General features: G+C 45.0%; 1 non-coding gene across 1 annotated transcript; it reads right to left on the reverse strand.

The window, feature by feature from the left end:
- Positions 1 to 10,565: 10,565 nt before the first annotated feature.
- LOC138361394 (5S ribosomal RNA) lies at positions 10,566 to 10,684 on the reverse strand. The gene has a single exon (XR_011226948.1). It is a non-coding gene; the product is annotated as a 5S ribosomal RNA (ribosomal RNA).
- Positions 10,685 to 11,110: the final 426 nt, after the last annotated feature.

Consider the following 11,110-nt stretch of genomic DNA (forward strand, 5'->3'; position numbering starts at 1 on the left):
GAAGAATGTGTAGATGATGAGGGAGCAGAGGAGGAGGATGAGGTACAAAAGAGGGAAGAAGGGGAGGAATCAGAGTGCAACCGGGGGACTGAGAAAGCACACCAGTCAAGGGGAATGAAGCCTGAACAGACAACTGGTGGAAATAAACACCAAAAGAACAAGCGTGATAGGTCACCAATTAAAACTAGACAATTCTGCGCCAAATAATGGGGATTACAATTATGCAACTTAACGTAAGACACTTTTTCAACAACAAATATCTACTAGAACTGGAAGCGTGCAAGTATCACCCTGAAGTCATCTTGTTAAACGAGACCTCTGCACGCCTTGACCAACACATCAAACTCTATGGATACACGACCATTGAAAGGAACTCTGGCCAGAATAGAGGTGTTGCGGTCCTCATCAAGCTGGGCTGCTCTTTCACCAACATCTACCTCCAAGAAGAAAATGCCCTAGCAGTGGAAATAGTCACGAATCATGGCCCACTTGCTATTCTAACTACATACATCCCCCCAGGCGAGCAATCCATCCCTTCGAGAGCCATTCACAAGGTGCTCAACAGAAACGTCCCAACGATCCTTGCAGGGGACTTTAATGCCCACCATGCAGCATTTTTCAACGACACCAATGGACGGGATGACATTAAGGGTCGTCTATTATATAACCTCATGACAGCGAGGAACTTAACCTTCTTGGGTCCCTACTTTAAAACCTTTGTAGGTAACCACGAAGGAAAACCTGATATCATACTGACAAATGCTGAATGCAACATCTTTCACAGTAGAATACTCCCAGGTAATGATGTAGGTTCAGATCACATACCCGTTATTCTCCATCTCCAAGCATCTCCCTTTAGAATTCTGGGACGCCCCAGACCCAACCTAAACACGCTTCGACTTCGTCCATATATGGAGTTCCTTGGCTCTGATCCAACCGCAGATCTTGACAATCAACCGGTCCAGGACATTGACACAGCAATAGCCTCTATACATACTCGCATCACTGAAGCAACTATGGCCAATTGTGATCTAACCAACTCCAGAATAATTCAGCAATACAAACCAACCAGAGAGATCAAGAATAAAATGAGGCATTACCAACAAGAATGTGTGAGGCGCCTACGCACAGGCCAGCCATCCCTCCAAATCATTCAAGCCCTCAGACGTGAAGTCTTGGGCCTCACGCTCCTTCACAAACGACATATTTGGGGTACTCTAGTCAACCAAGCGAACCAGTACAAGAGAGAACCTGCCAGATTCTGGGGGAAGATCAGAAAACTCCTAGGATCAACAAAGACTCCACTGTCGCACCTCAGATATACATACACTGATGACAACAACGAGGTAATAACCACCAGAGTGGAAGATGCACAACTGCAGGCTAATCTCATGGGACTGGTTTGGGAGGAAATCTTCACAGAAAACAACAGCCAGATCAACAATGACAACCACCATACAGTCAACCAATGGGTTGCTGAAAACGTTGGGAACCTGGCTAGCAGGCCTCTAGTTGACACCGCACTCCTTGACCCAGACCACCCGATCACCCGACCCATTATCATACGGGAACTGTTGGAAGTATTAAAGAAAACGAGGAACAAAGCACCAGGGTTGTCAGGAATAACAGTCAACCAACTGAAGTTTCTACCTTTAAACTACGTGCAGTCCCTGCTCAATGTCTTCAACGCCATCCTCGTCTCAGGCCACTTTCCACAAGTATTTAAAACTGCCAAAATGATCTTTATCCCGAAGCCAGGCAAAAGCAAACACGTCCCTGGAAACTATAGGCCTATTTCCCTCTTGGAGTCGACAGGAAAGTGCTTTGAGAAAATACTGTCAAATCGTATTAACTACTACATGGAGTACCACCATCTGTATACAGAAAAACAGTTTGGCTTCAGGAACCACAGATCGACACAGCATGCCATCAACATCATTTACGATGCAGCAGACAGTATTAGGAAACAGCGCCAGACTGCAATAATAGCAACCAGGGATGTCAACAAGGCCTTTGACAGTCTCTGGCATAATGGGCTGCTCTTCAAGCTGCAATCCATACCACACCACAACTGGACCCTCCTTAGACTAGTCAAAAATTTTCTAAGCCATAGAACAATAATTCCAATGTTTAACAACAAGGAAGCTGATTCCTTTATTCCGACAGCAGGAGTTCCTCAGGGATCGTGCATAAGCCCACTCCTTTTCAATCTTTTTGTAAATGACTTGCCACGCCCTATTTACAACGACACTATTATCACTCAATTTGCAGATGATGTCATCCATGTAGTGTCGTCGATGCCTGCTGGCCAAGGAACTAAACATGATTCAGTCATAAGGAAAACGAAAGAGGAACTAGCAGCCACAGCAAGTTGGGAACAAGACTGGAAAATCATGACAAACCCTAACAAGATTCAACTGTGCTCAGTGGGCAGCTGGGCTAGTACACTTGGGGTCATCAACATTGGTGGCTCGTTAATACAGATAAAGAACTCTACTACAATTCTAGGCTATGGAATATCAAGACTTTTGAATTCCACTGAACATATTAATAAGAAAGTAACCTTAGCCAAAGCACAACTAGCTCGGCTGTACCGATTCAGGCAAGCCCCAACGCATGTGAAGCTACATCTATACAGAATGCTCATTCGACCTATCCTGGAATACCCATACACCCCGCTTGCCCTTACTAAAAAGTCAAATATGGTGAAACTTCAAAGGGTTCAAAATAGAGCACTGAGATTTGTAGCAGGAGTGACACTTGCTGATAAAATTCGGACCGACAGACTCCACATCCAATTAAAGATAGATCCGTTGAATAGACGTCTCCACAAACTCTCAGCAAAACAGTTATACAAAATGAAGTACACCTACTTACCAAATCGTGAAGATCCCTTTACGGTTTACAACACAACCAATTATGAAATACGAGACCAGCCTCACAGAACAAGGAGGATGTCACTACAGCAAAGAGTCAGGCGGTACATCCACAACAGGAATTACCCTCAGCCCAGAATACTTAGTAACCTACCACGTGAGGAGGACGATGACTGGGAACCTCCTGATCCTTTATACACCTAACAAGAACGAACTATGAAATAACAAGTAAACATCAGTCACCAATACCTCTACCAACCAGGACAAATTCACTGTATACACCACCTACAAGATCCTATACCAACAATACATCTGCAAGTCACCACAGCACTGCTCTACGGATGCGGCACCAAGACTCTGTCCTCGCATGGCAACTTCTCTCCTCTTGTTGTGCGACAGCTACAGCTTGCTGCTACTGGCAGCCAGCAATCATTCAATCATCTAAAAAAAAAAAAAAAAAAAAAAAAAAAAAAAAAAAAAAAAAAAAAAAAAAAAAAAAAAAAAAAAAATCATCACCATAACATCATCACCATAACATCATCACCATCATTTATGAGCACAGCCTTGCCTCCCTATCAATACACATATCAACTCATATCACCTCATAATCACTCCCCAAGCCAAAGTGGTTAGGCCACTACCCTGTCCATCCCACTCTCCTCCTAACCTCCTAATCCTCCTTCATGTTTTCCTTAATCCTACCCGTGCCTCTTCCTTCCCTGCTTGCCAGCTCTATGGACACTTTTGCTTTGCTTTGCGGCCATCACAAACCACAGTTGTTCACCATGGCTCGCACCAAGCAGACTGCTCGCAAGTCCACGGGAGGCAAGGCTCCTCGTAAGCAGCTGGCCACCAAGGCAGCACGCAAGTCTGCTCCTGCCACAGGGGGCGTGAAGAAGCCTCACCGTTACAGGCCCGGAACGGTCGCCCTGCGTGAGATCCGTCGTTACCAGAAGAGCACAGAGTTGCTCATCAGGAAACTTCCCTTCCAGCGTCTGGTGCGCGAGATTGCCCAGGACTTCAAGACCGATCTTCGCTTCCAGTCGTCTGCCGTCATGGCTTTACAGGAGGCATCCGAGGCTTACCTGGTCGGTCTCTTCGAGGACACTAACCTCTGTGCCATCCACGCCAAGCGTGTCACCATCATGCCAAAGGACATTCAGCTTGCTCGCCGTATCCGTGGAGAGCGTGCATAAGCTAAAACGACCACCCTAGTATACACCAAACTCGGCCCTTCTCAGGGCCAAAATATCCTTCTAAGGAGATTTCAGACATTCCTAGCATCAGTCATATGAATTAACCTTCATCTATACATATAATAAATAAATAAATACAATAATTTAGGTGTCATACATACACTGTACACGTGATATCAATAAATCAAGTCATTTGTAGTACAACCTGTCCTCTTACAAACAAAACGCCGTCGCTTTTCATTCTTATGCACTGCCAAGGATCCTCCCCCCCCCCCCTCCAAAAAAAAAAAAAAAAAAAAAAAAAAATTGTCATACTGTACTAGAAATAAAAGCAGCTTGTATAAGTGACATACTGTCCTGTCCTGTTTTATTCTGTTTTTGGTCCTCTGGCTTAATCTGTTAAGTTAGGAGATGACATTTTAAATTAACCGTTTTCTTGACATTTTCAAACCTTAAGAGGGTGGCCTGCATAGTAATCCTAATGTGGAACATAACAATGAATCTCTAATCTCTAGAAAAAAGATACCGAGTGTTTATATGTGTGTTGAGAGAGAGAGAGAGAGAGAGAGAGAGAGAGAGAGAGAGAGAGAGAGAGAGAGAGAGAGAGAGAGAGAGAGAGAGAGAGAGAGAGAGAGAGAGAGAGAGAGACATGCAGAGACAGAGACAGAGACAGACAGACAGACAGAGACTTAGAGAGAGAAACACACACAGACAGTTTCATAAATATTCTCATTTTATAGCTATTTGCTTTCAGTGACAGAGGTTTTTGTTATAATAGTATTGGTGTCTAACACTCACAATCTCTTTAGAAATTAAAGTGTGGCTCCAATGGAGCCGAGTTTGTTGGTTTGAGGCCAAGCCACCACCACAGGGCAGTAAGTAAGCCGTTTACTTGGAGGAGGTGTACTTGGTGACGGCCTTAGTGCCCTCAGAGACGGCGTGCTTGGCCAGTTCTCCGGGCAACAGGAGCCTTACAGCCGTCTGGATCTCCCGACTGGTAATGGTGGAACGCTTGTTGTAGTGGGCCAGGCGAGAAGCCTCGGCGGCGATGCGCTCGAAGATGTCGTTCACGAACGAGTTCATGATCGACATGGCTTTGGAAGAGATACCAGTGTCGGGGTGGACCTGCTTCAGCACTTTGTAGATGTAGATGCTGTAGCTCTCCTTCCTCCTGCGCTTCTTTTTCTTATCGCCCTTGGCAATGGCCTTCTGGGCCTTTCCGGCCTTCTTGGCAGCCTTTCCAGATGCCTTGGGTGGCATGATGATGATGCTCGTGCTGGCTGGCGTTGCGATACAATAATGAACTTTCGCGCGAGTCGAGCTTTCCTTTTATATCCCGCTCGCGACTCAGCTCAGAGCGGGTCGCGTGGCGGAGCGCGCTGATTGGTCAGTGGCGGACTCCCTTGATCCTGAGCGGGGTATATAACACGAAGCTCGATCTGCGGGCCGGCATAAAAAGATAAAGATAAAGATAAAAGGGCATAAAGAAAAGATACTTTCGACCGAAAACCTAGATCAGGCTCTCTGCACCCAGCACTGCCGGGTGGGTAAATATTAGGCAGCAACGTAGAGCCATGATTTACCGCATAAAGGTCCGGTTTCGTGACGAAACCACTTACACCGGACCCCAATTACTAAGGAAAATCGTTGACATCACGAACGCAGCCCCGTTGGACATCCGTGACGATGCTGACGGCGCTGTACTTCTTTATTCAAGCGAGCAAGCTCTGGAGCAACTGTTTGCACCAGAACACCAGGACGCCCTACGAAACGCCAACCTGATCATCACTCCTAACCGTCGCTACTTGGCTGAACGAACCATCTTCGTCAGCCACACAAGTGTCTACATCGCCACCCAAGACCCTGGTACCATACTTGATAGTATCAACACCAGAAACCCGGCTCTGACTGCTGCTACAGTCAAGGTCATCAAGAACAACGACAACCCTAGGCCTACTCTCAAGGTCACCTTCACAACAGCTGCTGCAGCTACCCAAGCTGTGGAAAATGGATTTAGATGTCTGGATATTTCCATCACACCTGACACTGTAAAGAAGGAACGGTACTACAACATTTGCCAGTGCTTTAAGTGCTACAAGTACGATCATGATACCAAGAACTGCCAACAAGCAGAGGTTAAATGCAGCATTTGTACCCAGGATCATCACTTCAAAACCTGCCGGTCAACCACCAAACTGTGCCTCAATTGTGGAGGAGCTCACACCGCCGTCTCCATGGACTGCCAAGTACGACTAGACGAAATAAATAAAACAGCATCTGCCAACCCAACAACCAATCAGCCGGCGAGCTTCAATATCCAAGCTACATCGTTTCCAGTGCTTCCCAACGCTTCTGCTCCTGCTACACAGACGTCCACACCAGGCCAGACCACCCCCCAATGGGGACCCAGGGCACAGGCGACTGCAGCTCAGCCAACCAACTTGACTGTCAACCAATCAGCGGCCTCGACCAACACCACTCTCATCCCATGCCTGATCAGTGTAGCTGAGAGAGAGGCGGGAACAGACAACGCAAAATACGTGAGAGTACTGAACAGGCTGCTCGCCCAGAACAACCTGCCTACAATGTTGATACCAGCAGACCTATTTCAACATCACAACGCTGCCTCAACCCAAACAGACGAAATTCCAACACCAACAGCAACCGCAGTCATACCGCAACCACCACCACCGGAGTCGAACCCAGCACAAGTCACCCAGGCAACAGCATCCACCCAGACTACCACCACAGCAGACAAGTCAACCTCATCACCTGCCCCCACCAGCCCGAGACGGAAGAAAATGAGAGGAAAAAGGAGACCAAAATGTCAGCAAGTGGAATCAGAATCAGATTCAGAACCAGAGTTCCTAGAAACCTTGGCTGAGACCTTCACATATGAGGCCCCAGACTTCGACCTAAACCCAAGCAAATCAAGCAAGAAAGTGCCCTGCTTTGGACTTTACCTCAATCACGGTGGCAATTTCAACGGCAATCGAAGCACAAGAATGGTCATTGCCTTAGAATGCAACAGGATCATGAACCAGCTCAAGACCACCATTCCTTACCCTGCGTTTGTCCACCACGAGACCGTGGAACGCTATGTAGACCTCTGCGCTCTGGAGAGGGAATACATCGACCCTAAATTCGACTTCAAGAGGGGACAAGTGACCTTCCTGGAAGAAGATGAAGACCCGACAGGAACACCAATACCACCGCTAACATTCGGAAAGTACATGCGAATACCTCCTGGCCGAGACACCACCAAGCAACAGTGAACTTACCTCTCACCATCTCAATAAGGAAGACGCCTCCTCCAAGCCAGACAGACCACCTCAAGTGAACCAGGACGACATCACCCTGCCCCACCACTAGCCTCCTGCCGCCCAAGAAGAACTTAAGCTACAGGCTTTGACTGAAAAAACATCTCCAATCCAAGGTGGACGGGCCACCGAACTTTCAAGCCTCCTCTCTCCACATCCAAATCCTCTTCCAAGAATTTCATCGCCCCATCCCTTCTTCCTCCCACATCCTTTCCAAGCTCTTTGGACATCAAAGCAAAGCAAAGCCGGCATAAAACACCACAAACCCACAACAGCAGCAGCAATGTCAGGACGCGGCAAGGGAGGCAAAGTGAAGGGCAAGTCAAAGTCTCGCTCCAGCAGGGCCGGACTTCAGTTCCCCGTGGGCAGAATTCACCGTCTGCTGCGTAAAGGCAACTACGCCGAACGCGTCGGTGCTGGCGCTCCTGTCTACCTGGCAGCCGTCATGGAATACCTCGCTGCCGAAGTTCTGGAGCTCGCCGGTAACGCCGCACGTGACAACAAGAAGACCCGTATCATCCCACGTCACTTGCAGTTGGCCATCCGCAACGACGAAGAACTCAACAAACTTCTGTCTGGCGTAACCATTGCACAGGGAGGTGTTCTTCCAAACATTCAGGCAGTTCTTTTGCCAAAGAAGACAGAGAAGAAGTAAGCACTTCTGCCACCCACCACGACAAATACCATAACCAGGCTCCATCCGGAGCCACACACACTTTAATAGAGAGATTCAAGTAGACAATCAACTTTCAAACATTAATAATAACATTTATATTGATTTCATTTGGAATGTGTACATAACAAACAAACAAAACAAAATTATAGGGGATATTCAGCATCACTTGGAATATTAACCAATCATATAAATCCAATATATATTTTATATTTTACTTTAAGCGAGGAATTCATATTCTATCAATTTTTAATCATACAAATGAACAAAAGCAATTCTTCACTAGACGTAATGAATGAATAAATGATCAAGGTTTTAATGTGTTTCATGAATAAATATATATATATATATATATATATATATATATATATATATATATATATATATATATATATATATATATATATATATATATATATAATATAATATAATATAATATATTATAATACTTGTGAACCAGAATATGTTTGAGCAGCAGCGATCGTGCCATTGGCCGAAGTGCAACAATTCAAATAATTTAAAGGGCCTGCTCGGGTATATAAGAGAGGCTGGGAGACTGGGGCCGGTGGTGGGTGATGGGTGATGAGTGATGGTGTGGTGTGGTGTGGTGTTGTTAAGAGTTGATTTACGGCCAGCCAGCCAGCTGCAGCCAAGGCAGGGCAGGGCAAGGCAAGGCAAGGCAAGGCAAGGCAAGGCAAGGCAAGGCAATAACAGGACAGGACAGGCAAGGCAAGGCAAGGCAAGGCAAGGCAAGGCAGGCGGGCGGGCGGGCGGGCGGGCGGGCGGGCAGCCAGCCAGCCAGGCAGGCAGGCAGGCCAGGCAGGCAGGCCAGGCAGGCCAGGCAGCAGGCAGCCAGCCAGTCAGCCAGCCAGCCAGGCAGGCCAGCCAGGCAGGCAGGCAGGCAGCCAGCCAGCCAGCCAGCCAGCCACTCCCACTTTGTATTTATATGCATTCAATTTATATTCAAACATTATATATGTTAAGGGCCTAGTTTTAGTGTTTATTTTAAAAATGACAAACATCGAGTCGTTTTACCAGTCCTTTAGCGTTAACGGTGATGCATTTTAAAACTGAACAGAAATCACCTTTTCTGGATATATCAAATATCGAATCCGCTTAATGTGCCTACAATTCAATCATTCAAAAAATACATAATTTACATCATGCCTTTTCATAGAACAGACAATAAGATTTGAGACAATAAGAACTTTAGTTTTATAACTAAAGTTGCACAATTATACCAACTCTATGGTGGCTGGGTGGTAAGGTGTGTGGCTGGTGTTTTGGAAGTCGCGAGTTCAAACGACCCAATGGGAGTACTTTTTTTTTTTTTTATGCCATACAATCTTCCTAGTACTATTATGTAGGTGTGTGTGTGTGTGTGTTTTTATTCATTCTTTGGTTTTATAGATGACATACATATTGACTCCTTTTACCGGTCCTTAATTAGGCTCTGGGGAAGCAATGGTGGTGGTGGTGGTGCATTTAAAACTAAACCAAAAATCACCAGTTCTGGACGCGTCAAATATCATATCCGCTTAATGTGTCTACAACCTAATTACTTAAAACTACACTATTTAATTCATTCATATCATGTGCATATTGGTCATTATGCTCATACAACCGACATAACAATTTATTTTCATTATTAGAATCATACATTTCATCAAGTAATACAGATACAAAGAGATTTTCTTTCTGAGAAGACCGTTAGTATTGGCTGGCTGGCAGGCAGGCAGGCAGGCATTTGAGGGTTATTATTTCGCCTGTTGATTGGGGGGAGGGTTGATGTGTTAGGGGGTTTTCGGTTAGGTGTGGTGGTGGTGATTGGTGGTGATTGGTGGTGGTGGTGATTGGTGGTGATTGGTGGTGAGTAGTGGTGGTGGTGGTGGTGGTGGTAGTAGGTGGGAGGGGGGGGGGGGGGGAAGGGGAATGATGGTCTGTGGATTCCTTCTCCGTACCCCTTACATATAAGCAAAAACATGCCTTCCTGTGGGTATAGAAACATTAACACAAATTATATCAGTAACTGATATTGTAGCCTTTTAAACAGAAAAGATTTGTACATACAAATACTTTTAAATTATCATTTATTTGTGGAAATGGCATTTACGTCATTAAATTGATACCTCAGCATCAAGTGTCCTGCAGTGGTCCAGTGGTAAAGTGTATATAAGTGATGCGTATTCTTGGAGTTGCGAGTTCAAACCCGGATTAAGCTATATATATATAATATATATATATATATATATATATATATATATATATATATATATATATATATATATATATATATATATATATACAACATGTTTTGTTTTGGTTGTTTGTTTTTGTATAAAGCCTCACACACTATATTAAGCGAGTTTGTTTTAAACATGACATACATATTAATTCATTTTACCAGGCCTTATTCCACACAACTCCGTGAATTTCCCGTGGAGCCAGCCATTCAAACAAAAACAAACGAAACAAAACAAAACAAAACAAAAAACATTATTGCCAACAGCATTTGGTGTTCCCAGGCGGTCACCCATCCAAGTACTAACCAAACCCAACGTTGCTTAACTTCGCTGATCGGACGAGAAGCGGTGTTCTCAACGTGGTATGGCCGTTGGCATGAGACTGCCTACACATTGTGGCTAATAACCAACTCTTTTTAGTCATCACGGCAGGATACGGACCTTCTTGTGGTGTCTTAATGGTAATTGTATCCTAACATATTTTTGTCTCCTTGGCATGGATATTTAACATCGTTTATTCAGTCTTGGGTTTATGTTCTTTCGCCATTTACAGACATTTTACATCTACCTACTTCCTCAGCCTACCCTGCCAATTTCTAATGAATTTGTGGATTTTCTTTTGTAATACATACATGTGTGTGCTCATCTGCTCTTCAGTTTTTATGATATTTGTCTCATCTGTCCTGCTTTATGATACTTTTACAAAGAACATGAACAAATGCTTCTATTTTAGAGAAGATATGGGATCCAGGTTTCGGAGCCGTAAAACCAACCGTCGTGATTGGTGGACGAGTTGCCAGGT

This window comes from Procambarus clarkii, unplaced genomic scaffold (assembly GCF_040958095.1).
Source record: "Procambarus clarkii isolate CNS0578487 unplaced genomic scaffold, FALCON_Pclarkii_2.0 HiC_scaffold_345, whole genome shotgun sequence".
NCBI lineage: Eukaryota > Metazoa > Arthropoda > Malacostraca > Decapoda > Cambaridae > Procambarus > Procambarus clarkii.